Genomic DNA, 26,826 nt, shown 5'->3' on the forward strand with positions numbered 1-26,826 from the left:
CCGAGTCAGAAATACTGGGGCCCAATGCGTGTTCAAGGCTCAAACACACTCTTGAGGTTCAGATTGACAGCTTGAGCTTTGATCTTATATTTCATATCATCTTCTGAATCCTAACTTTCTATTGGCTCTGTCACTGCAATTAAATGACATTGATTTTAATAATCCAGATTATGAAATTAATTGAAAAATTGTCTTCCTCAGTCATTCCATCCTGTAACTGTTGATGAGACCTGATACTCTCTGGTTGTTCACCAGCAAATGCTTCTTATCCTTTGGAAGCGGGAAGGTACTTGGAGAGAGAAACAGCTCTGGCCTACACTGACCTGTCACTAAGCATCCTAGAGGGGGAGTTAGCCTTATGCTGGGTAGATTTTTCAAAACCCCCTCACGTGAGGACCTGTGTTAAGCAGTTGATGGCAAGTGTGCATGGTATGAAGGATTGGACTGCATGTATAGAACATAAAAGTGACTAACAGATCACAAGCCATTGTGTACAGGTCCATCTAACAAACAGAAGAAGGATACCCACTGTAAAGCTGAAGAGGAAATTCTGAGACTTGAGACACATGGGAGGCAATATCTGGAGGCCTGATATGGGAGCGTGAACTCATATATCGGAGGGCTGGTAATGACTTTGTGCAGGGAGGCAAGCAACCACTGCTGAAGTTCCACGTGTGCAATTTGTGGAACCGCTGGTCGATGGTTCCATGCTGTGGTCAGGAGGATGGTGCCCAGGCACTCATACATTTCGCAAAGACATGTGAGGTGCTGAACCTTGCCCGTGGAGAGTTCCTAGCAACTGCTGTTCACTTGAAAAGGGGTCAAAGCTGTGTTAATCAATCATTTAATGAACAAAATAATACACCAGGTGATAAGAGAATTGGAGCCAAGTCAGCTGTCCCCATTAGCCTCTGCAATCCAATACCTGAGCAGCTGTACACCAGGAAAATGCAGTACTGTAATTCATCAAAATAAGCAGTCAGAATGGCTCAATAATAAAGCCTTGGATTAAACCTGTCACTGCGGGGGGGGTTCTGAATCTTCCCACTCAGCTCAGATAAGCTAAAGTCCTAACATGTAGGTTGTCTGTAGCATAAGCATAAGCATCTGAAAAGTTATCAGTGCTCTATGCTGTTTAAGATTTGTGCTTTTAGTTGGTGAGAGTCCAGCATTACCCATGTGCAGAACAGGAGGGTGCTAACCTTTGGCTCAATCCAATCTATGCATTAGATATCTGGATTTAAGTAAATGGGTTGTGTTCCAGTACGGAGGCTGTGCACTCCTTTGTTAAGACAAACAGAGACTCTACTTTGTGATTTCTCCGTAGATTGGTTGGGAGAATCTTAAAAGTGGTTACTGATTGCTTCATATGTCAGACACATGCAACAAGTTTCCCCATTCCCCAAAAATGCTGCGGCTCGTTTAAAATGAGCTTTTGCCAAACACAACCACGAGTATTAAACTTACATGAAAATAACGAAAAAGGAAGGTCAGCACAAAGATAGTAAGCATCAATCACATATTATCTATACACAAGAAATATTCACTGTGAAATTTGTTACTATTCTGCTCTGTGACACCATTAAAATAGAGTGCGCACTTACGATCTAACCCTTTTCCCCTAACAAATTACTCTGATGCCCTCAACAAATGGCACATGATACCTAATACTGGTTCTGTTGTGTACTGTGGATACAAAATACATTGCTAGTGTCTCAAGTCCAGTCCAGCTTTCTCTCAATTTGTTGTCGTAAGAGCACCCGATGCTTGTACTTATTTTCCAACATAGGGCGGAATCAGCCAGTCCCGTTGGTAGCAGGGTTCATGGCAGGCGTGAACAGACAATATGGCAAGAAGGTCAAAAATCGGTTTTACGCCATCGTGAAACCAGTTTGCAATTGTCTGCTCCACCCGTCAGTAGCGGGCCATGTTTCCCACTGCCGCACTTCAGGAACCTCATTTCAAAACTTTAGCATCTCATTATAAATCCTGCTCGCCGGAATCATCCGCCCACGTTGGACCCTCCAGGCACACCCGACGTGTTTCACAACTGAACATGGACGATGTGCACCTGGTGAGCTGCATTTCACTCGGGACTTTGAGGTTTGTTTGCTACCTTGCTTCGGGCAGCACTCGCAGCCATCAGCGCCAGGCTTCGCAGGCAGCACCACATCACTTTTAGGGGGATTCACGGGCAGGTCTCTACCTACCAGACCAGCCGTGAGGTGGGGGTAGCTTTCAACGGCTGCAGGGCTGGGGCTTGCTTGGGGAAGGGGGGTGAAGTGGCCTCAGGCAAGGGAAGAGACTGCAGGGCGAGGGCTGTACTGGGGAAGGGGGGGGAACACCAGGGTGTGTGGGGGCACATGTTGATATGTGCAAGTGGCCTCAAGATGGTGAGGGCTGAGGAGGCAGTCTCTAGAGGAGATGAGGCCAGATGGAGATGTGAAGGTGTGTGTGACAGAGTGAGTGGTGTTGTCCTTTGAGCTGGCAGTGAGTGAGATGCCAGTGAATGTGTGATGGGCTTGAGTGTGTGAGTTTAGAGTGACGAGATGGTTGTCATACCCTGACTGCATGGATGAGATCATTCATCATCCATTTGCATTGGATGGCCAACCTCTTCTATGCAACATTGGCACTGACCACCGCTGCCATCGCCTACCAAGCCAGAGCGGTCATGTAGCTGCCCCTCCTGTGGCCAGAGCGAAGGTAGAGGACATCACAGCGGCCTCCACGGTGTCCAAAAGGTGCTCGAGGGCTGCAGTCTTCCTGCCTTTCGGGGCCATGGCCTGAATATTCTGGTTAGCGTGCGGTCCGACACGTTAAATGACACGTGGGGACGTCGGGCGCGCGTCCCGACATCACCGCGCGTCATTCTGATTGTTAGTTCGACGGGCGCACACTGGAGTCAGCTGTGCGCCTGCCGAACTGTCAAAGGCCTATTAAGGCCACTAATCCCCTCATTAAGGTCATTAACAGGGCTGCCCGTCCAACCTTAAGGTTGGCGGGCAGGCTAAAAGCCCAGGCGGCCTTCACATTTTTCATGGAACCTCATCCATGGGTGGGATGAGGTTTCATGAAGGGTTTATAAGTTTAAGAAATTTTTAAATTAAAATTCACTGACATGTCCCAGCTCATGTGACACTGTCACATGAGGGAACATGCCTGAATAATTTATATTTTTCTTTATTTCAATTTTTCATAATCAAAGTAATCTCCCTGAGGCACGGAGCTGCGCAGGCCCTGGCTCTCCCTCCTCCCACTGCCTGCACAGAGAGCGCACAGCGCTTCCGGGTGAGCATCACGCTGGATGGGCCTTAATTGGCCCGCCCACACAAAATGGCGGCACGCAGGCGATCACGGGCGATGATCAGCTGCATGCCCGCTCCCGCCCAGATAGCCCGATGGGGAGAAAATTCTCCCCCATGGCCAGGATCTTTAGGTAGGTGAGCGGGGGGGGGGGGGCGGGGCCTGCTCGCCCGTGTGTAAAATTACGCGGGATGATGTCAGGCGGAACTCCCGATGTCACCCCGCGTCATTTCAAATTTGAGGTTGGCGGGGGCACAGTCGAATCAGCTGTGAGCCCGCCGACCTGTCAACGGCCTATTGAGGCCATTTAAAAAGTAATTGAGATACTTAATGGACCTGCCCATCCAACCTTAAGGTTGGCGGGCAGGCCCGGAGCCCTGGCAGACTTCTGAAAAAGCATGAAACCTCATCCACAGGCGGGGTGAGGTTTCATGATGGGTTTTAAAATTTTAATAAATGTATGCTTTAAAGTGATGGACATGTCCCAACTCATGTAACAGAGTCACATGAGGGGACATGTCAGGGAAATTTTATTTTTGCCCCTTCATTTTTAAATTTGGCACTGATCTCCCTGAGGCAGCACTTAGCCTCAGGGAGATGAGTGCGCTCTTTTGCACGCATGCTTCTTGGTGGACGTCATGCTGGGCGGGCCTTAATTGGCCCGCCCATGTAAAATGGCGGCCTGAACAGAGGTGCGCCCGCCCGTTCCTGCAACTTTCCCCCCCACACCCCCCCTCCCGATGGGGGGAAAATTCTTCCCCACGTCTTCTTTGCTGCAGTCCTAAGCTGAAAGCACTGGGCAGAATTTTCTGCCTACCGGGCGGGCGGGCCCGACCCAATCTCCGGCAGGCGGGGAGCCGATCCCCGCTGGAGAAGCTGGCACTGCCGCCATTTTAAGTGGGCGGGCCAATTAAGGCCCGCCCAGCATCACGCCCGGCGGGAAGCGCTATACACTTCCTGTGCGGGCGGGGGGGATTACCCAAATACGAGAGTGCGCTCTTTCGCGCATGCACACGACGGAGCGCACATCTCCCTGAGGCTAAGTGCTGCCTCAGGGAGATCGCTGACAGTTGTACAAATATTAAAAATAGAAAACAAAATCCTTAACATGTCCCCCTCATGACAATGTCACATGAGATGGGACATGTTCATAAATTTCACTAAAACTTTATTAAGCTTTTTAAACCCTACATGAAACCTCATTCCACCGGTGGATGAGGTTTCGTGTTTTTTCTATTCCCCGCTGGGGCTCCTGGCCTGCCTGCCAACCTTAAGGTTGGACGGGCAGGTCCTTTAATTGTTTTAATGATCCTGTCAATGGCCTCAATTGGCCATTGACAGGTCGGCGGGCGCACAGCTGATTTTGCTGCGGGTCCACCTTCCTGAAGACTTAAATGGGGCGGGATGACATCGGGAGTTCCCCCTGACGTCATCCCGCGTCATTTTGCTCGTCGTCGGCGAGCAGGCCCCGCCCCCTGCTTGCCGACGGCAAAATTCAGCCCGCAAAATGAGTGCAGCTGTCATTTAAATCTGGTGCCTGGCATGATGAAGCGGTGAGGTGATGGCGTGACGGGTGAATGAGAGCCCACCCGCCATGGAAACGGCATGTTTCCCAGGAATGCATAAGTAATGTCGCGGGTTTGGGACGATACAGTGTGAAAACCCGCCATCGCGGCCGGCCTGCTGCCGCACTTAGTGCAAATCTGGGACGATTCCGCCGCGAAGTCTAGAGCTGGTGTGCAGGATGTCACTGTCTGAGGTGAGCATTTATAGCACAAGTGCTCTCCACCCTCTACAAAATTGTGCCTGCTTGTTTCCTGACTCCAATTGGTTAATGCTCCATATTATTTCTTAGCATTAAAAGGTATTTTACTTCCAACCACAGGAGCCTGCTACAACTCAAGCCAAATTCTCCCAGACTAGTGCTGCATGTAACTGTCTCGTAAACTATTTAAATAATCTCTAACAAAATGAAATAACAAAGAGCATTTTTTAAACAACAGCAAGAAATAATCTTTGAAATTTCCAGTTCGATTTAAGATTTGAAATTAGGCCCCAGCTTTACAAACTACCTTCAGCTATAAGTGCCCTCAGCACTTACTGTAACTGCCCTCAGCTATAAAGCTATCCACTGCCAAACGAAACATTATACCTAGGTTGACTAAATATGCAAACTTGATTGTATTGATGCACCTTGTGATACATGTGGAAAAGTTGAATCTGATTGTACTTTTGTGATGGTGATTTTGAAATGGTTTGGAATGTTCTTCCAGATACTTTATGAATAAAGTATATTTTTCAAAGAAAAAAAAATGCAAACTTTTTTCCAGCTCATTCTTAAATGAATGCTTTCAAATTTCAGTGAGCAGCCAGATGCACGTAATTAAACTGGTCTAGCTCTTCAGCAGCAAACAATTTTATGAACCCCATCAAAGATTCTGGGAAAAATGAAGTATTTTGGCTGTTCACGTCTGCACACAACACAGAGGCTGTGTTTGCGGTGTGGAAGGCTAGTTCCGTGGCCAGGCCAGGTTCTGAGCATTTGGGCTACATGAGTAATTCTACGAGTAGCTCAGTTGGCCACAAAGTGGGCAGTGACTTGCCAAATTTTAACCAGACTCGAAGGAAGTTTACAATTCAGCGTCACAAACTGTGTCCAAGCAGATTTTTGCACACAGCATAATTTCCACGATAAATAACAATGAGTGCACAACTTCAATTCTGACTGACCTGCACCACGAGCACACGTTTCTAAGAAAGGAGGTAAATTACTGGACGAGTCGTATGCATACTTCGGGCTGGGCATCAATGCCATCAGTCCTCATCAGCAGCACAACTACATTTCTCTCATGGATGGTTACAGTACTGAAATGGCCATTGTGCCATGGTGATTCACTGTGAACACCCCCCAATGGAGCCGTAGAGTTTGTTTGGTGGCCTTCGGGAGGCACAGGAAAGCCATGTGAGACCTACTGAATCCCTGAACCGCCATTAAATTCCAGTGGGCTCATGGATAATTGCCCTCAAGTGGCCTATCAATAAGCCTAATCGACATCCCACCACTGGTGGGTGGGATTCGCCCGCCCGGCCCTTCCTGTCACAAACTTAATTGGAACAGTTTTCCCGACGCCAGGAATCTGACATGAGTACTCTCACCCCATTCTCCTGCACTACCCCCACCATAATGTCTGCTCCAGTGGGCTCCATTAAATTTCAGCTGTTAACTGTTCCTCTCTCCACAGATGCTGCCTGACCTGCTGAGTATTTCCATAATATTCTGATTTTATTTCAGATTTCCTGCAGCCGCAGCATTTCACTTTTACATTTTACAAATCTTTTGTTCTCAACAGAGCCAATTTGGCATTTTTGAACACAAAGTCTGATGTTCCCATCATCTATGTCCGTGCTTCTAAGGCATCTACTTAAACCTCCAAAGTAAGTTTTACGAGTTAGCACTCCCAGTGTGAAGTCCCTCCCAAAGGAAAATTGGAGAAATTGAACATAGGGAATGGAGGTCAGTGGACTCAGTCTGCAAACCTCCCAGTTTCCTGGTTATTCATCTTTTCATTAAGATCTGTGGGGAAAACAACTCTTTCATTCTCCTTTTCCTATCTTACGCTTTATTTTTTACTTTGCTCTTGTTGGAAGGTGGGTTTCATGACTTTATATTGATTCTACTGAGGGATAGTGATATTAACAATACCCAAGTCGTTAATACTCCCACTATTTCACTGCAAAAACTAACCCCTGATGTAATATCCTACCAGTTCTGTGACCAGCCATACCAATTCTCTTGATTTTCCACAAGTCTCTTATAAGAGTGCATATCGCACTTATGGAGGGCCCCATTTTACCAAAGTGAAGAGCACCACATGATAGGCCCCAAGATAAAAGCAAAATACTGCGGATGCTGGAAATCTGAAACAAAAACAAAATTAGCTGGAAAAACTCAGCAGGTCTGACAGCATCTGTGGAGAGGAACACAGTTAACATTTCGAGTCCGTATGACTCTTTGTCAGAACATGACAGGCCTCGTTTTACGATGTGAAAAAATTCCTTTTTGCACAAAGATGTGGGGGATACCAACAGCTGTTTCTCAAGGGCTGAAAAATGTTTTGCAGAGGTGGCACCCAGTCCTTTACCACCAATATAGTATGGAAAAAAGTGAAACCACATTCAAAACTAATTATTTTAATCACTGTCTTTGTGTGGTCAAGCCTTTACATTAACTTGGTGCACAGGTATATAAAAATTCAAATCAGGCTGTTCACATTTTCTTTTTGACCTAAATGATGCACTAATAGACACATGTTTAAATTCTTTCATTGTTGTATTCATTTTGCTTCTGTAACTTCCCAAGCTATAACTTAGTGGAACGAATCACTGCACTATTTGTACAACAGAGAATGATTTTAGCCACTCAGGTGGCAGCTGCAGTCAGTTGTTGCTACCTCTTCTGGCTTTGTTAATATACTGTCCCAGTGGAATGACTTTAACAGCAGGAGATGCTGGAACTTGAACATAGAATCTGAACATAGAATCGCTTCTTGAACCAGTTCTATGCAATAATAAAACCATTAGCCTATGTAATCTTTACAAGCACACTCATCAACGAGGTCACCCGTAGTCACTGTACAAACACAGAATGACATTTAAAAAGATAAGTAAATGCAAATTTAAAGCTTATTATTTTTTCGAATGTTTTGAGTTTCAGACGATAATCCTCCATCGCTGTCTTGCTTTGTATTAAATGTATTACTGTCCTGAAAATTGTAAATTGCCTCTGCCAGCCCATCTATAATGTTCTGTACTGCAGACTCAAAGACTACAGCTCTGAGACAAACCTTACTGTGTTTTAACATGGACAGAAGTCATTTTAATAGCTAGCTCCAACCAAAACATTCCATGCAAACTACATGCTGCAAGTACGTTCTTAAGTTATCAGCTACAATTATTAGTTTAGTCAAGGTCTTATTAGCATAAATCATTTTCTCTCAGGCAATCCTTCTCTCCCACTGCCTAGTTTTAAATCCTTGAGCTCTAAATTTTGCTTGCCATTTTGAAAATGTGCATGTGGTTCTGATCATAGAACATCTGTAAAAAATGATATTCAGTAAATTTTTATAGTTGAATATTATATGGCAGAATTGAGGAACTGAATAATACCATTAAGCATTTGTAATTTGTTAACTATATTAAGAATTAACCCTTACCCTTCTAAATAAAATGAATTCCTCACCTATAATGCAAGTGTGCATACGCACATATGCACGTGCACGCACACACACACACGCACGCACGCACACACGCACACACACTCTCTCTCTCTCTCTCTAAAGGAATGAAAACTGAACCCTGGCACTTGCAGTGTTTAAAAATTAGTTTATTTCTCGCAACTTTACCTCTAAATCTCTTTCACCCCATTCCACTGCTCCAGTCACTGAAGAGTTAAAGTGTGCCCTGCTTTTGAATGCTTTATGTGTGTGCCACCTTACGTGTCAATAACAACCACCAGCATTCAGCACAATGCACTAAGAGCATCACGTGGCATTGATTTCAGTCAGATTTTTGCATGGAGTTTGTACATGTGGGAATCTTACCAAAGAAAATATCGTGGCACCACACAATGGATTCAGATGCACATAAAATGCAATTGTGAACAGAGTAAAAGGGATACGATGTAATTTCAGCTGAAAAGTTTTATTATGTTGAATTTCTTTTTTTGATTTGTGCTTGATTAACAAGAAACAAGTACCAAACCCTTTTGCTATCAAGCTTACACAGTGGTGGAAGAAAAGGATTGATTGAAAATGACTTGACTTGGCTGCGTGTCTCTGAAAGATGTAGTAGCCATTGTTCTCATCTGTATAAGTATGTTAAACTGGGACTAAATAAAAACCTAACTGTCCTCAGAGAAATAAAATGTTACAGACTTGCTGTATGTAAAACTTCACTTCTATTTTGGGGGTTGTTCTTCACCAGTCTAAAACATTTTCAAAAGATCTATTACTCATCTTCCTCATTGAGATGCCAAACTGCACCTTTTTATCACAGACAGAATTATTCAGTAAGTTTTGCAATTAAGTTTGAATTATTTCCCATCAACGTGACTCACCCCTAGACTCAGGGAACAAGTATTGTCTTTAAATTCTTAAGATCTCTCCAATTCCTTCCCTCAAACTGTCAACTCTTGCTGGGAATTTGCGAATGCTAAGATGGTCATTGTTCATGTGTAACCTGTATAGTGATTGTCAGAAGATTTTGACAATGGGATCATCACAGATAAACTCAATCCTGTCATTATCCAATGCCCGCAAATGCAAACTTTCAACAGACTCAATGGACAGCAAACAGAAACAGAAAACTTGGCTGATTGATCTTTTCCCCTTTGTAATCCAGAGGTGTTGAAGTTAGTCAGCATCTCTACTGAAAAAGGACTAGTGCCTTCCACGACCACACTCACTGCACTTCACGCCAATGAATTACTTTTGATAAAAGCAAAAAACTGCGGATGCTGGAAATCCAAAACAAAAACAAAAATACCTGGAAAAACTCAGCAGGTCTGACAGCATCTGCGGAGAGGAATACAGTTAACGTTTCGAGTCCGTATGACTCTTCAACAAAACTAAGGAAAAATAGAAAAGAGGTGAAATATAGAGAGACAGAAATCCTGTCGGAGAGAAGAGCAATACTTCTTCAAGGTATTTTTGTTTTTGTTTTGGATTTCCAGCATCTGTAGTTTTTTGCTTTTATCTTAGTGTTTAATTGACTGCCACTTCTCTTCAAGGAATGCCTACCTTGAAGTAGTATTGCTCTTCTCTCCGGCAGGATTTCCGTCTCTCTATATTTCACCTCTTTTCTATTTTTCCTTAGTTCTGTTGAAGAGTCATACGGACTCGAAACGTTAACTGTGTTCCTCTCCGCAGATGCTGTTAGGCCTGCTGAATTACTTTTGAAGTTTGTCAGTATTGAACTTAGGAAATGCAGCAGCCAAATTGCATACAGCATACTCCCACAAACAGCAATGTGATAATGATCCGGTAATCTGTTTTTGTGACATTGACTGAGGGATGAATATTGGCCAGAACACCGGGCATAACTCCCCTGCTCCTCTTCAAAATAGTGCCTTGGGATCTTTTGCACCAGCCAAGCAGGCACAATGAGGCTTCGGTTTAACATTTCATCTGAAAAACAGCACCTCCAACGATACAGCACTCCCTCAGTACTGCACTGACATGTCAGTCTTCATTTTTGTGCTCAAGTCCTGCAGTGCGACTTGAACCCAGAACCTGCCAGATCAACTACCTCACCAATGACCAGCTTCAAATCTGGGTCTTTATAAATCGTTTCTCTTAGTTTGACCCTGCGTGGCAAGCTAAACCACTGAGGGTGCTCTTCAACATAAGGTTAAAATAAACTGTGAGTCAAGCAAAAGAAAAAACAAATTGAACATACAGGGAAGTTTCTGTCTTGCCAATGTGTTTTCCAACAAGAACTTTCTTCTAAGATACTATTCTCAAAACCACAATGCCTACTATCGCGAACAAGAACGACACCATGTGGACTATGTTCTCTGCTATGTACACTGAAGAACATGAATGGCTCTAGTCTTGCATTCGTTTTTGGAATACTGCTCCGTGTCATTAGTTCGGGACTCAGAACTTTCATTTAATACGCAATTTATGTTACTATGTTATGAATGACAATGCACCACTTTCTGTATCTTATAACAATTTTGTCCCTTTAATGTGGTTTTCCTTAAGATAATAATTTACTTTAAAAAAGAGCCCTGTGAAGTAATTGCAATTGCCTATTCGGTTCTTTGGAATTCAAATTAAATTTGAACTAAAATGACATTGGGCTGAATTCCCCCCCACCCCCCCACCCCACCGCCTCGAGCGGGGGTTGTGCAGGGGTGGGCGGGAGCGAGCGCGAACCTGATTGGCACCCACGATCGGGTGCGCGCCGCCATTTTACGTGGGTGGGCCAATTAAGTCCCACCCAGCATGACGCACACCCGGAAGTGCTGTGTGCTCCCTGTGTGGTGGGGAGGATTCCCTGAGTCGGGGCCTGCGCTCTTTTGTAGTTCTGAAAAATTTAATAAAGGAAAAAAAAATTTAAGGACATGTCCCCTCATGTGAAACTGTGACATGAGCTGGGACATGTCCACTAATTTTTTCAAAAATTTTTATCTAATTAATAAACCTTTCATGAAGCCTCATCCCGTCCGTGGGTGAGGTTTCATGAAAAATGCGAAGGCCACCTGGGCTCTTCGCCTGCCCGCCAACCTTAAGGTTGGACGGGCAGCACTCTTAACAACTTTAATTACTTTCTTAATGGCTTTAATAGGCCATTGACAGTTTAGCGGGAATGCAGCCGATGTGGCTGCGCGCTCACCGAACTGACAATCTAAATGACGCCCACCAGACGTCACCGCGCATCATATTACGTGTCGGCGAGCGGGCCCCGCCCCCCCCCTCGCCGACTGGAAAATTCTTCCCATAGTTTTGTTTAAAATTTGCCAACATGAATACATTATTTACAGCTAATCTTTCAGCCATGCCTAAAGTTACCCTTCTGATTGTCAGCAGCGTTCATGATCTGGTACAACTATGAATTACATTTATTTTTGTCAAACAACTTTCAATGTTTTCAGTATTTATGATGCAAAACATCTGTGTTCATATTAAATGAATTGTTTAGGTTTGCTAATATAATGAATAGACTTTTTAAAAATATAGAAGTAGTGTATTCTAAAATGAGCAAAGTGAAGATGGTGGCGTTCTGGAGGCAAGCCAGCCTGAGCTACATTCAGAGCCCTCGAATGTGTGCACAAGCGGTGAGAGCTGTCCTAAAGCCCCAGTACCAAGCAGAGGCAAAGAAAGCGGCAGATGTAAATGTTAAAGTCAACAAGCTGAAAGGGACCTGAGCTGCTTCCACAGCCCTGAGCTTTTGAATATGAGAACTCTTTGACCCTTCACCCTGAAAGATGGAATTGTGCATCCATTTGAAGACTGTGACTGCAAAACTGACCAAATGCTAATTATAAATATAGATCTTATTTAAAACAAAAAAAGACATATTGTTGCCTGTTCCCAATTTGTGTTTTGTAGCTTCAGACCTCAGGAGTGGACACCTTTACAAAGTTGTAGATATTCCAAATAAGTGGCCCAAAAATAGGTTTCACAGTATCATCAGCACACGACATTCCACAAAGAAGATGAAAGAGTAAACTCATGTGTGAGACTGGAATAGAATAAAAGCAACAGAAAATTCTGGCACATTCCAAGTAGAGATATGTTCAGTGGTTTTAAAATTGAATCAGACATACATGTAATTTAAAACATGGGGAGAAAATATTTCAGTATTATATTTTATACTTTTCCACAGTTGCTGACATTTACAACTGCAGTTATTTTCATAATATACTGCCATTTTATACATCATGGCACAATCTTTAGGGGGTTTACAAAATGTACTGTTCTCGAATAATATGCTGCCATTTTGCCACTTCCCTCAGTCATCAAATATTTTAAGACTGACACCCTATATCTACCTAACCCTTTCAGCAAAGGTGCTTGAGTTCTAGCCTGGGGGATTAATCACCATGAATAATAGCACAGTCCTTCATGGTTCAATGTTATTACATAATTTGTAACTGGATGCAAGTAGTATGAAAAGATAACAATGAACTTGCTGTTTTCCCTGGAAGGAATTACGATAGCTTTTATGCTTAGTCTTCCCAGAGTGAGCCAGAAGCCATGGAAGAGATAACTGGGGTTAAATTGGATAACCCTTGAAGGTGGGCATGGGGAGGTTGGCATGTGATTAATCTGTGCCCGTTCATTGTGATGCAGGCAGCATGTTAATTTTGTGCCGCCTGCAGTTTAACATGATTGTCGAATGCCGCTATCATAACTTGTACTGTTCATTGGTTACATGCTTTAGTAGGGAGTAAAATACCATGAGTGGCTCACGGTACTGCAAGTCAATACGATCACTGAAAGGGGAGGTGCCTGGTAACTGCAAGAAATAGTGAATCTATGCTGTAATTTATTGAAGGACAACTGAACATGAAAGCACAGAAAACCTGGGGGATAATTTTCATGTCGGCGTGCGGGGGGAGGGCCCCACACGCTGACACGTAAAATGACGTGGCGTCGGGTGTACATCCCAACGTTACCTCACGTCATTCAGATCTTCCGTTCGACTGGCCCGCGCCGGAGGAGGCTGCACACCCGCTGAACTGTTAAAGGCCTGTTAAGTCCATTAATAAACCAATTAAACTAATCCTCATCGCTGCCCCCGTCCAACCTTAACCTTAAAACTTTAGATCTTAAACTCCCCCTCCCCCCATCCCCACCCCGTTTCTTTCCCCCCCTCCCCCGCTTTTTTTTTCAATAATTTATATAGATTCTTCTTTCCCCACCTATTTCCATTATTTTTAAATCTAAAACTAAAACCTTTAGTCTTTCCACCCCACCCCCACTAGAGCTGTACTTTGAATATCCTGTCTTCCATTCTTAATTAGCACTTTTCTCAGACAAAGACCACCACCTTCAACACCTCTTTGACCCTTTTGTCTGTGACACCTTTTGATTACCTGCTCATCTCCACAATCACCACACCACACCCTCAATGTGTCTCTCCACCCCCCCACCCACCTTAAACCAATTTATATTTCTCCCTTCTTCTAACTATGCTCCAGTTCTGCCGAAGGGCCATGAAGGCTCGAAACGTTAACTGATTTCTTCTCCGCCGATGCTGCCAGACTTGCTGAGTTTTTCCAGGTAATTCTGTTTTTGTTTTGGATTTCCAGCATCCGCAGTAGCTTTTAGCTTTTTGTTTTTATCTTAAGGCTGGCGGGCAGGCGAAGAGCCCAAGCGGCCTTCGCATTTTTCATGAAACCTCATCCACGGGCGGGATGAGGTTCTATGAAGGTTTTATTAAATTAATAAATATTTTTTTACACATTTCATAAACATGTCCCAGCTCATGTGGGGACATGTCTAAATAATTTTAATCTTTCTTTATTTTGAACTTTCAATTTGAACTTAATCTCCCTGAGGCAGCTCCGTGCTGCGTCCTCCTCTCCCCCCTCTCCCTGCCGAGCGTTCATTGTGATGGCCGTGTGACATGTTGGGCGGGCCTTAATTGGCCCACCCACCTAAAATGGCGCCGTGCAGCTGATTGCTGGTGGCGATCGGCTCCGCGCCCGCCCATGCCTGCTCCAGACTGGCCCGCCCAACAGGCAGAAGATTCTGCCCCTGCGAAAGCACATACAATTACAACATCAATTAACCTGCAAGTATTTCACGACCCCTTTAAATAACATTGGTGAAGCTCTTTTGTTAGATTTAATATCATGTTTAGTTGTGCAAGGTTAAGACAGGGCTTTGCTGAAGTGTGGAGCTGCAAAATGGCAGCGGTGGTTTCAAATTAGTGCTGCACACTGATTTTCATCACCATCTTGCTGCTCTGCATGTTGTCGGTGATTGTTAGCCATGTGCAACATACGCTCCTTTACCATGATGACGTCCTGCTGTTATGACCACAGCCGATGTTAATTGCTGCACAAACCAAATCCCAAAGGGAAATTTGGCTTATGGGCTACAACCTTTTTTTTGTATTCTAATAACGAGAAGAAGACGTACCAATCTCAGCAATAAGAGGCTCCAGTGACTCTCCTGGATTTTTAAAAATTAAAAGTATAAGTTTTCTTACCAAAATAAATCTTAAGCACACACAATTACAGTTGCACATTTAAGGTTAGTCTTACAAAACGTTCCCCCGAACTCTATACTTGGCCAAACCCATGAATAAACACTTTCCAGCCAACACTCCCTTATAGATATTTAAATATTGAATCCAGTTATATCACACAAGTCAGACTGCTGTAGCTTCAATAAAGGTGTACCACGTGACCTGTGCCCTCTCCCGCTTTGCTATGGGATTCACTTTGGAATCAAACTGCTTACTGCAGCCCAAGGCTTCCCAACAGCTTAAACAGCTCTGGCTATCTCCAGCCATCTCCAGCTTGATGGCTCAAAGCTATCTAGCTCAATAACTATCTCTAGCTCTTTCTACCTCAACAGCTATCCACAGTAGCTCTAGTATACCTTTTTCCCTTTCATCCAGTCCCATTGTTCTCACAACCCTTTGAAATTCAAACCCTTCCAAATAGAAGATCTTTCATTTTTCTATCTTGTCTTTGCTTTTGGGTCAATAAAAATATTTTTATGGACTCCTGTGTGATGCAAACGTTTTCCTTGTCACCACCTCGGACTCTCCTTTGAAATTCAGCAGCTTCCCAACTTATCTAAAAATGCAAATATTAAGGCCAGAATATTGTCGTCGGCATGCGGGGGCGGGCCCGACAAGCCGATGCGCAAAATGACACGAGATGACGTCGGGCATGCGTCCCAACGTCATTGCGTGTCATTTAGATCAATCGTTTGGTGGCTGCGTGTCTGCCGAACTGTCAAAGGTCTGTTAAGGCCATTAGGAAACTAATAAAGCTAATTAACAGCGCTGCCCATTCGACCTTAAGGTTGGTGGGCAGGCGAAGAGCCCAAGTGGCCTTCACATTTTTCAGGAAACCTCATCCACGGGCGGGATGAGGTTTCCTGAAAGTTTTATTAAATAAATAAAAAAATTTCCCGAAATATAAAAGGATGTCCCATGCCATGTGGGACATGTGACACAGTGACATGAGGGGACATGTTTAGATAACTTTTTAAACGCTTTATTTAATTATTTTAATATCAACTTAATTTCCCTGAGGCAGCTCCCCCAACTCTCCCTTCTCCCCCCACCTGCGCAGGTAGTGCTGAGTGCTACCGGCCGAGCGTCACCTTAATTGGCCCACCCACATAAAATGGCGGCATGCAGCCGATCGCAGGTGGCGATTGGCTCCACGCCCACCCAGCCCGCTCGACATAGGTACATTTCTGGCCTATATCTAACCTATTTACTTGTACCTCCAACTTAACACCTTTAATCTTTCATGTTTCTAAACACCCAGACAGCCTGACTCCGATCAACTTCTTGCCCAGCTCAATTAAATCACACAGGCAGACAGACACCTACCCTTCTTTATAGAATAACACAATGTTCCCAAAAATACTAAAATAAAAGGTCCATACTCACATCTCCCTCCTTAACAAAAAAAATGAACCATCATAATTCCAAAAAGATGGTTTTACTTCCAACCTATTTCTTATTCCTCACGACATTTAACTATACAAACAAAACTATTCCACTACAATATACATGCATTAACCATGAAAATATATAAGCAAGTCTTTTTTAAAAATAGAGTTTGTTCCAGTCCATCCTCCATTTGCCAATACCCAAGCTCTCTTGAATTTTAAATTCTTGACAGGCATCTGTAATCAAATCTTCTCATCCGCCACATGTATAATTCGTAAACTGAACATAAACTCCACTGAAACAGTCCTGCATTTCTGTTTCACAATTTGTACAGAAACTTCAAGGCCTGAATCTTCTGGGCAGCATGCGGAGGCAGGGCGCTCACTCACCGACGTGTAAAATAATGCGCGGTGACGTCGGGCGTGCATCCCGACATTGCCGCGCGTCATTCCGATCTCAGTTCGGTGGGCACCCACCGGAGTTGGCTGCACACCCACCGAACTGTCAAAGGCCTATTAAGGCCATTTAAAAACTAACTGAAATAATTAACAGTGCTATCCGTCCAACCTTAAGGTTGGCGGGCAGGCGAAGAGCCCAGGCGGCCTTCGCATTTTTCATGGAACCTCATCCACGGGCGGGAAGAGGTTTCATGAAGGGTTTACAAATGTAATAAAAATTTTTAGTGAAATTCATTGACATGTCCCAGCTCATGTGACACTGTCAAAAGAGGGGACATGTCTGGATAATTTTTAAAATTCTTTATTTCACTTTACACAATCAGATTAATTTCCCTGAGGCAGCTCTGTGCCTCAGGGAGATTCCTGCGCTCTTTCGCGCTCATGCGCAAAAGAGCGCAGGCTCTGACTCTCCCTCCTCCCCCTGCCCGCACAGGGACCACTGAGCGCTTCCGGGTATGCGTCACGCTGAGTGGGCCTTAATTGGCCCACCCACACAAAATGGCGGTGCACAACCAATCACAAACCGCTCTGCCCACATGATGGGGAGAAAATTCTCCCTTAAAGGATTGTGGTCAATATATATATATAGCTGTCTCTGAAGAATTTTTTGCAACACACACTTTAAAATGCTGCAAAGCTAATACCAAACTTAAAGTCTCTTTCTCTATAATTGAAAATTTTTTCTGATGTACATTCAACTTCCATGAGAAATACCCGACCGGCTTCTCAATTCCTATTCCATCTTCTTGTAGCTAAACAGCACCAATACCAATATCACTGGCATCAATAGCCAACTTAAACTACTAAAATCAGGCGCTGATGGAACAGATGTAGTTGTTAGTACAGTTTTCAAGCTGTCAAATACATCCTGACATTCCTGTGTCCATTGGAATTTTCTGTTCTTGTTTAATAATTCAGTCAGCGGAGCAACTACACTGCGAAGTTTGGCATGATCTTCCGATAAAATCCACTCATGCCTAGAAATCTCAAAACTTCCTGTTTCATTTCAGGCATTGGGAATTCCACAATAGCTTTTACTTTTGCGTCTCATGGGGCCACTTGACTGTGTCCAACAAATATGGCCTAAATATGTAACTTTTGCCTTCGCAAATTCACTTTTAGCCAAATTCACAAACAAATTGTCTTCCTGCAGTCGATCAAATGGTTCCTTTAAATGTTGTAGGTGTCCCTCCCACGTTTGACTGAATACTATTAAGCCAGCAATGTAACAACTCAATTGCTCAGTCCTTTTGGTTTTTTTTATTCATTCATGGGGTGTGGGCGTCGCTGGCTGGGTCAGCATTTATTGCCCATCCTAAGTTGCTCTTGAGAAGGTGGTGGTGAGCTGCCTTTTTGAACCGCTGCAGTCCATGTGGTGTAGGTAATCCATATCTTGTAAAGAATTTGCTTAACTCCTCCACAATTGCCTTTGCTATAATTTTCCTTAAAGATATTGTTTCCGGAAATCTGGTGGACACAACAGTAAGTACTGATTTCCACTTTTAGTCTTAGGGAGAGGTCCTACATAATCAATTAAGGCCCTGCTAAAATGTTCCTCAAATGCTGGAATTGGAATTATAGTTGCAGGCTTAATCACTGCCTGAAGCTTTCCTATCTCCTGACCTGTGTGACATGTTTGACAGAATTTGACTACATCGTTTTGTAGTCCAGGTCAAGAGAAATGTGTTTGTATCTTAGCTTGAGTTTTCCTAATTCCCAAATATCCAGCGACTGGAATTTCATCAGCCACTCTCAAAATTTCAAATGGATCAGGGACAAGGCTGCCCCCTTTTTTCCTGACACCCCTTCCATCCCCAACATCTCCCAGCCAATGATCCAAAGGCCGGGAAAATCCAGCCCTGCCTGAATGGAAACTGCCTAAAAATGGAAGAGAAACACAGAGATCCAACCTCTCCACACAAACTTGGGGTGCGGAGAGATAAATAGCATATATAGTTGGCGAGAAGGAAGACTTCGGACCAAGGTGAAGATCCTCCCTGCCTACATATGTTTGGGAGTCCAGAGGAGTGGTCTTGCTGGGCAGAGCTGACTGGAGTAAAACACACAGAACAGGCAAGATTGTGGAGGCCAAAACGAGGCACAACCAATGGATGGCAGAGAACATTAGTCTCGGAGGAATATTTGGGAGCTGAGAATTATAATAAGTTATGACACCTGCTGCCATATATAATCATGGTAGAAATACAAGTGTGAATGAAAAATAATGACACAGGAAGTTTGCTGAATATGTATAGAAGGACGCACCATAAGCTAAACAATTAAACTATTACAGTTCAGTTCGGCTAATTAAAAGTCACTCTATTCAAATTACCTGTTGATTCAATTTTTTAATATGTACATATGTATAGGAGACACTAATACATGGAGAATTTCAGATAATGCTGATGATCGCCATCCTGACTTGGAATTATTTTGCTGTTCCTTCATTGCTGCTGGGTCAAAATCGTGGAACCCATCCCTAACGGCACCTAGGGCGTACCTACACCACATGGACTGCAGCGGTTCAAGAAGGCAGCTCACCACCACCTTCTCAATGGTAATTAGGGATGGGCAATAAATACTGGGCTAGCCAGTGACGCCTATGTCCGTTAAAGAATTAAAAAATTGCTAATCATCTTAACCCGGAAATGTGCGAAATCCTTGAAACTTGCACCTCAGCCCATGTCTTCACTGTGTAACATATGTAGTCTAAATCTGATTTGCTGGATTTATTTCAGTGTTGAGTTGTTGTAAGCACTTGGCGACCTTTCATTACGTTAAAGGCGTTACATAAATATAAGTGGTTGTTCTTCTTGTTGTCAGGTTTTCTGGCTAACGAGAATCAATGGCAATCACAAGATTTAAAATGCAATGCTATTATACTATCTGATTTGAGTTGAATGAGTTGGAAGGCTAACATTTGAGTTAAAATGTGTTGTCCAATAACGTTAATACGTCCAATCAGACAGAATACAAAAGAACTTCATGCAAACATACTAACATTACTAACGCCACGCAATGCAATTTTAGCCCAACTCTGCCCAGATTTTACTGTAAATTACTGGTAAATAGCACACCCTATGGTTGAGTTTAACTACAGAAATCTGTCTTAACAGGATGGTAATGACGTCAGAATAGGGCAGGTAGACTTGTCAGCCCATTAATGTAAATGATCGGTCTGCTGATACTTTCAGAGGGGCCGAACCTTAAGCAGCTGAAATGCCTGTCTATTGTTTTAATACGTAAATTCAAATCCTGCGGCAATGGGCTTCCTCCTTTCCACGATCCCAAAGCACTTTCCCCCAGCACCCCCTCAACCTCTACCCGCACAGCCAGATTTACCTTGCTGTTGGCCTGGTGACCTCTGGCCTGTCAGGTATTGGTCCAGCCTGAGAGCGGCGAGGTGGATTACTTGACGCCCAAGTTCTCTGGTTCAATTTAAATAAGGTCAGGACCTCAACCTGGGACGCTCTGACAATTGACCACCCAAAATTTAAAACTACCCTCCTCTTTATTGTACAAACTAGCGATCTTCATAAACATCTCTATTATAGAAGTAGAAGTGCTAAGCTAAAATTATTTTCCACAATTAAGACAACCAAAGAACACATCCCATTTACTGCTGACTACCTGGAAGGAATTCCAGTTATGCTCCACTACAAAAGAACTGTTATACAATCCACAGTCTTCACACAGCCTCTTGAGGAAAATTACTGGACTTACATCCATCTGCCAGTCAGGCTTTTGGTGGATTAAAGACTCATTTAATTGGTTACCTTTGGTTTATAACCACATTTGCTGCATTTCATAAGCAGCTAATTGACTGATCTCCCCAAGAAAATGTCGATATAACAAAAAAGCACTTCTTTTCCACACCAACAGAATGGAAGAATGCTTTTGAAGAATGTTGGTTTTGTTTATCAATTTCTTAGTTTAAAAAAGAAGACTTATCTATGGGAGGAACATTAATGCTGAACTACAGAACTCTTCCCAGTTCAGTCAGGGTGTGTCACTATCGAGCACTACTGGTTAACCAGATGTAGAGTACTCTGTCCAGATATTGTACCTCAGCCCCAAGTTCAGAACAGTATCTTCTAATACAAGAGTGACATTTTTTTCCATTTCCCTCATTAGTCATCTTGTCATCTCTCTTGTGGCAGGCTGGCAATTAGTCCTGTATTAGGGATAATTTTGTACTGTGAGCCCATGTACAGTAGGAACTGGATTTTGACTCCCCCCACTCATTTCACACAGGATCCTTACTGGCAGCAGACAAGTCTTAATTCCCATCAATCTTGAACCCAGTTTTCCTGGAAATAGAAATGCCTCTCTTTAAACTTGAATAAATTCGATTTGTTTTAAAACACACCATTTCAATGTCATTCTTTTTCAAATTTTTTTCTGTCAAAAATGATGAAAAAATCCATAAACATGTAATTTTACGAAGAAGAAAGGCTTCTCCTGCGCTATCACAACATCCCACCTCTATTGTAGAGGTTAAAAAAAGCTCTTGCATTTATGTAATTGCTAATCACCTTTTCAAAACACTTCACATTATTACAGTGTACTATAACATCAACCTCCACACAGCAAAGTCTCACAACAGCAGAGATGAACACGTGAATACTAGTCAGACATGGAAAGGCAGGTGTTCTGTTAATGGCACATTTTGAAATTTTACATAATACAATGTTTGTCATCTATGTGGTAAGTGTGTTGTACCTAGCGTACTTGTTTTTAGAAAGGATCAAGTTCATAGTAAGCACGCTTCTTAGTTGTCCTTTTGTGACGGTTTGAGGCATTTTTGAAAACGTACAGTAACTTATTTCATTGCATTCTGCAATTTAAGATAATTAACCTGAGGCTCAACATTACCCTCACTGATTTGTCTTGTAGAAATTAATATTAAAACATGATTTAAAATGTCAACTTTTCACATCCCACCTGTAGCTAATTTGAATAGCAGTAATTTTACTAATTGAAGCAGGTGGCTCCTCTGACTCATTTCCACATCTTTCTAAAAAATGGTCAGTTCACTGGAGGCAACCATCTGGTTGTCATTGCCAGCACCTGCTGTCCATCGACCATTTGCAATAACCACACAAAAGTATTTATCTAACCTAGTGTAATCCCCTATATCAGCCAATGTCTGGGCATAACATATGGCCCTGTCTGAGCACTGTATTTTCAAAGTGAATATAGGTGCAAACAAACTGTGCAACAAAGCTGTAAGGGGCTTAAATGCAGACTGCGAGAAATCCAGCAAAGCTCCTAGAGAACCGAAAAATGAGTTAGCACATTTTGACTTACACTACAGCACAAAACATAACAAATGGTGGGCAGTTCCAGATTCCCGACCCCATTCCCGGGGTCTCCGATTTTCAGGAGTGCCTTCAAAGGGTGCAGAGTGGTTCAGGTCATGAGCCTGCACCCTGCACAACAACCTGGCTGGCTCCATTGCAGGGCTCAGCTTATCCGCAATTGTCATGGTGTCGGGACAGCTTTTCAAAGAGTTGTGGCTCACTGCACCTCAGAGGTGTTATGAACCATAGTCTGTATGAGGGAACCTTTTGAAAGGTAAGTTCAAAAGGTTCTCCTCATGCCCCCATGTCAAGGTGTGTCCTTATGGCCCCTCATGCCCCACATACCAAAGTATGCATCCCAAACAACCCCTATGGTCCCTCATACCCCCATGCCAACGTATGCTACCCCAAGCAACCCCTATGGCCCCTCATGCGCTCCATGCCAAGGTATGCTCCTCCAAACAACCCCTATGGCCCATTATGCCTCCTAGGCCAAGCTATGGCATTTCCATGTCCATTTATCCAGTATACACAGTATATAATAAATGAACCCTATATTGACAGTAACATATGTTAAAAAAACTTTTTTAAAAAGTCATTCATTGATAACTTTCCACTTTCTTAAAAACACTCCTTTTTATTGCAGGCTAATAAATATGTCAATCATCCAGAGCCTTTAAAGTATCAATAGACGAAGCTGCAAGCACTTGGGATCTCTATCTTCTTTAAGTAAACATTGTGCAATTGACAGCATGGATCAGAGAGCCAAAGTTGTCAAGTAAGCAATGTTTTCCCTGGAGTTCAGATGTTTCAACCAATGAATTTCTGGGCTCTCAGCCAGTTATCAATGAATGTGTTTTTTAAAAAGCTTTTTTTGCACATCCTGTTGTCACTATGGATGTCCTTTGTTCTATACAGTGTATAATAAGTAAATGGGTATATGGGTGGGTGGGGCACGAAGTGGGATGGTTGAGACATGGGTAGTGTGTGGAAGGCAAGGGGGTGTGAGGGGTGAGGGCTGGGGGGCTCATCTTATCATATGTTATGTTTTTATCATAACTGGGACAAAGTCCCACACCACTGAGGTGGGCCTTTTAAACAGCCCGTCTCTGCAGCCGGCAGCCCCTGTAGCCACCTTTGAACTTTTTCCTGGGGCTGGCTAGCCCGACCACTGCCCGCACCCACCCCACCACCCCACCCTCACAATGAAAGCCCTGTACTTGCGGGCAATTTCTCAAGGAATTTTCCCAATTCTTGCTGCCCACCTTGAGGATGAAAATTCAGCCCTATATCTTTTTTTTACAGAAAACACGGGAAAGCTATTAGGAGGTGGAATAATCCCACCAAATACGAGGGAAAAGGTCACTTGGCAAATCTCTTCTGTAGGAACAATTGAAATACAAATGTATTCCATCTCTCTCTGGTCCACCATTCTGGAAAATTGCCCTCAGGGAAGCTACTGCTAAGGGCTGTGGTTCTATAAAGAAGTTAGTGGGTAACATTGTGCTACACCAATGTACCACACCACCACAGCAATGTGAAGGTTAAACAGTTCCTTAAGAAAATAAATTCCCTTTTAAATGACATGGTGGTTAAACACATTTTTTTTGGTTTATTATTTTAGATGACAAGCAATCAGATGGACTTATGGGATGTTTACTGATGTGACTGCGTTGCCGCGTAACAAAGTCGGTTTTGATGCTATGATCAAATGATGAATGAATGGATCTGTGTGGTGGATGAAGTTTGTGTGCTTACAGTATTAGTGTGCCAATTTTAATGAAATAAGTACAGCTTTCTCCCACAGAGGCTGGGCTATGGGGAGAAAAAAAAGACTAAATTGCCTTGTGGCATATGCTCAGTCCCGTGACTTTGGGAAGCCTTGATACATGGCTTCTGAGCCTCCTCGTCTAAGTCAACTCCACAAAAGTCCATCAAGAAAGCTGCATATAGTTTGTAATATAAATCAGGTATATTACATTTCAATTTAAATTTCTTTACAACTTGATTCACAGATCTACCATTTTAGTTGTCTTATTCTATAAAATCATATCATGAAGTGCTACAAAATCATTTATTATGTATTCATTAATGTTTTAAACTGTGAACCCTACTTATAGGAAACCATTCTTACATGGACAATTTTTTTGATATTTGATTGTGAAATTCTGTCGGAAATTAAGGTTAGAGGCTTAGATTTATATTAAACAGTAAAGAGTGATAAAATAAAAAGCTGGTGCACACATCTAACATTTTATTACAGTGTACCTTCTCATTCCAGTTGCTCTTATTTAAAATTCAGCTGAATGAATTCAAAACAAGCAGTTAAAGTCCTTGTATAAACAAGGGGGTAAATGCTAGCGCAATCCTTGGGCTGCATAGTAATGAATAACATATCAGAAAGAGCTTTCAACATTCCTCTTCGGTAGCCTGATTAGACAGCTGAATTTAAAGCAAGGGAAAATGTTTTGCTTCCACAAAAACCTTTCAACCAAAGTATTATGGAAAAGAATGACACTGTTTTACATTTGACTGAGTATAAAATAAGGATATGGTCAAAGTATTTTCAAGGAAAAATTGAAAACAATAACCCTCAAGCTCAAAGGAAGAAAAGTAAAACATAAAGATTTAGTCGTATATTCAAAATTGAAATAGAAGGATCAAAGATTCTTGCCTTGACTGCCCTCCCTCAAGTCCTATGTTTGTTCAGGCCCCCAACACGTTAACTCCGTTTGCAAGCTTTGTTCAGTTGACCTCAATATATTTCCCTCCTTCCCCAGATACATGGATGACAGAAGTAACTTGAAAGTTTTGATGAAGAAAAACATTAGAACCAAAATATAAGCAATGTAGAGTATACACTGGTCTCCCAACTTAACTCCACGAGGAGACTGGTGGAACACCTGTGAAAATGGTAGAATTGGGCACTTCCATTGTTTCTCAGGAGTTTCTGCTGGACTTCAAATGGAGTTACAGTGGAAGACTAGGATCAGGATTTTACAGCCCCTCCTGCCCTGTAGGATATTATGGTCCCGCTGAATTAATGGAGGTTTAAATGGCTTGCCGCGGTGGGGCTGTAAAATCCTGGCCCAAAGGAATCTGTCAGAATTTCAGTTTCAGGGTTCCTTAGTCCATGTTCACATTATCCAAATAAATTTGTTTTTATGAAAATTACTTTTTTATAGTTGACATTGATCAGGTTCAGGTGCCATAGTGAAAAGATACAGGGCTGAGTTATTTGGCCTTCACAGTTGCAAATATCTCCAAACACCAAGCACCATTTTACATCACACACTGTCGTCCTGATTTTCATCTACAGGCATATGCCAACTCCAGGTACAAACTCATTTGCGTCTAGGAATGACACCATTGCAACAAGAGGAAAATTGAGTGCATATCAAAAGTAAAGGTGTGATACATTAATTGGGAACAAAATAAAGAAGAAACTAAAAATTCAGAAAGTTTCTGGAGAGCGTTAAACATATTTCAGGCTATTAGCTGCTTTTACTAAACCTGAAAGAGGTGGGGATTGATACATCATGAGCTACAAGGAAGGTAAGAGACTTGGGCCAGAATATTACACTGGGCATGCGGGTGCGTGCCCGACATGCCTGAGCGTGAAATAACGCGCGATGACGTGAGGTGTGTGTCCCGATGTCATCGTGCAGTCTCGCGATGTTTTGTTGAGTCTCCAACTCTGGCGCTCGCCCACTGATAATTAAAAGGCCTATTAAGGCCATTAACAAACTCATTAACTTGAATTTATGCTGACCGTCCAATCTTTACATTTTTTAGGATTTCCTAAAGCTAATACACGTTAAATAAAAACTTTATTTTGGAATTAAAAACATGTCCCATCTCATGTGACACAGTCACATGAGGGGGCATGTTTTATTAAATTTTTACTGTCTTCATTAATTTTTTAAAAAAGCGCTTCGATCTCCCTGAGGCATGGAGCTGCCTCAGGGAGACTGAAGCGCTCTTTCACACGCATGCGCAAACTGCACACTAGACCCAGCTCTTTTTTTTAAATTCATTCACAGGATGTGGGCTTTGCTGGCTGGGCCAGCATTTATTGCCCATCACTAGTTGCCCTTGAGAAGGTGGTGGTGAGCTTGCCTTCTTGAACCGCTGCAGCACACCCACAGTACTGTTAGGAAGGGAGTTCCAGGATTTTGACCTAGCGACAGTGAAGGAACGGCGATATATTTCCAAGTCAGGATGGTGAAGGCTACTGTGCGTCGGTGGTGGATGGAGTGAATGTTTGTGGATGTGGTGCCAATCAAGCAGACTGCTTTGTCCTGGACTGTGTCCAGCTTCTTCAGTGTTGTAGGAGCTGCACTCATCCAGGCAAGTGGGGAGTATTCCATCACACTCCTGACTTGTGCCTCATAGATGGTGGACAGGCTTTGGGAGTCAGGAGGTGAGTTACTCGTTGCACGATTCCTAGCCTCTGACCTGCCCTTATAGCCACAGTATTTATATGGCTAGTCCAGTTCAGCTTCTGGTCAATGGTAACCCCCAGGATGTTGATAGTGGGGGATTCAGTGATGGTGATGCCATTGAACATCAAGGGGCAATGGTTGGATTCTCTCTTCTTGGAGATG

The 26,826-nt window shown here is 43.1% G+C and overlaps 1 protein-coding gene and 1 pseudogene across 2 annotated transcripts in view; one reads left to right on the forward strand and one right to left on the reverse strand.

Annotated features, from left to right (window-relative positions):
* fat4 (FAT atypical cadherin 4) overlaps positions 1-26,826 on the reverse strand; it is a 397,379-nt gene that overhangs the window by 108,286 nt on the left and 262,267 nt on the right. The gene's annotated exons all lie outside the window — the stretch shown is intronic.
* LOC144679337 (ATP synthase F(1) complex subunit epsilon, mitochondrial pseudogene) lies at positions 12,069-12,310 on the forward strand (annotated as a pseudogene).

Source organism: Cetorhinus maximus, chromosome 1 (assembly GCF_964194155.1).
Source record: "Cetorhinus maximus chromosome 1, sCetMax3.hap1.1, whole genome shotgun sequence".
NCBI lineage: Eukaryota > Metazoa > Chordata > Chondrichthyes > Lamniformes > Cetorhinidae > Cetorhinus > Cetorhinus maximus.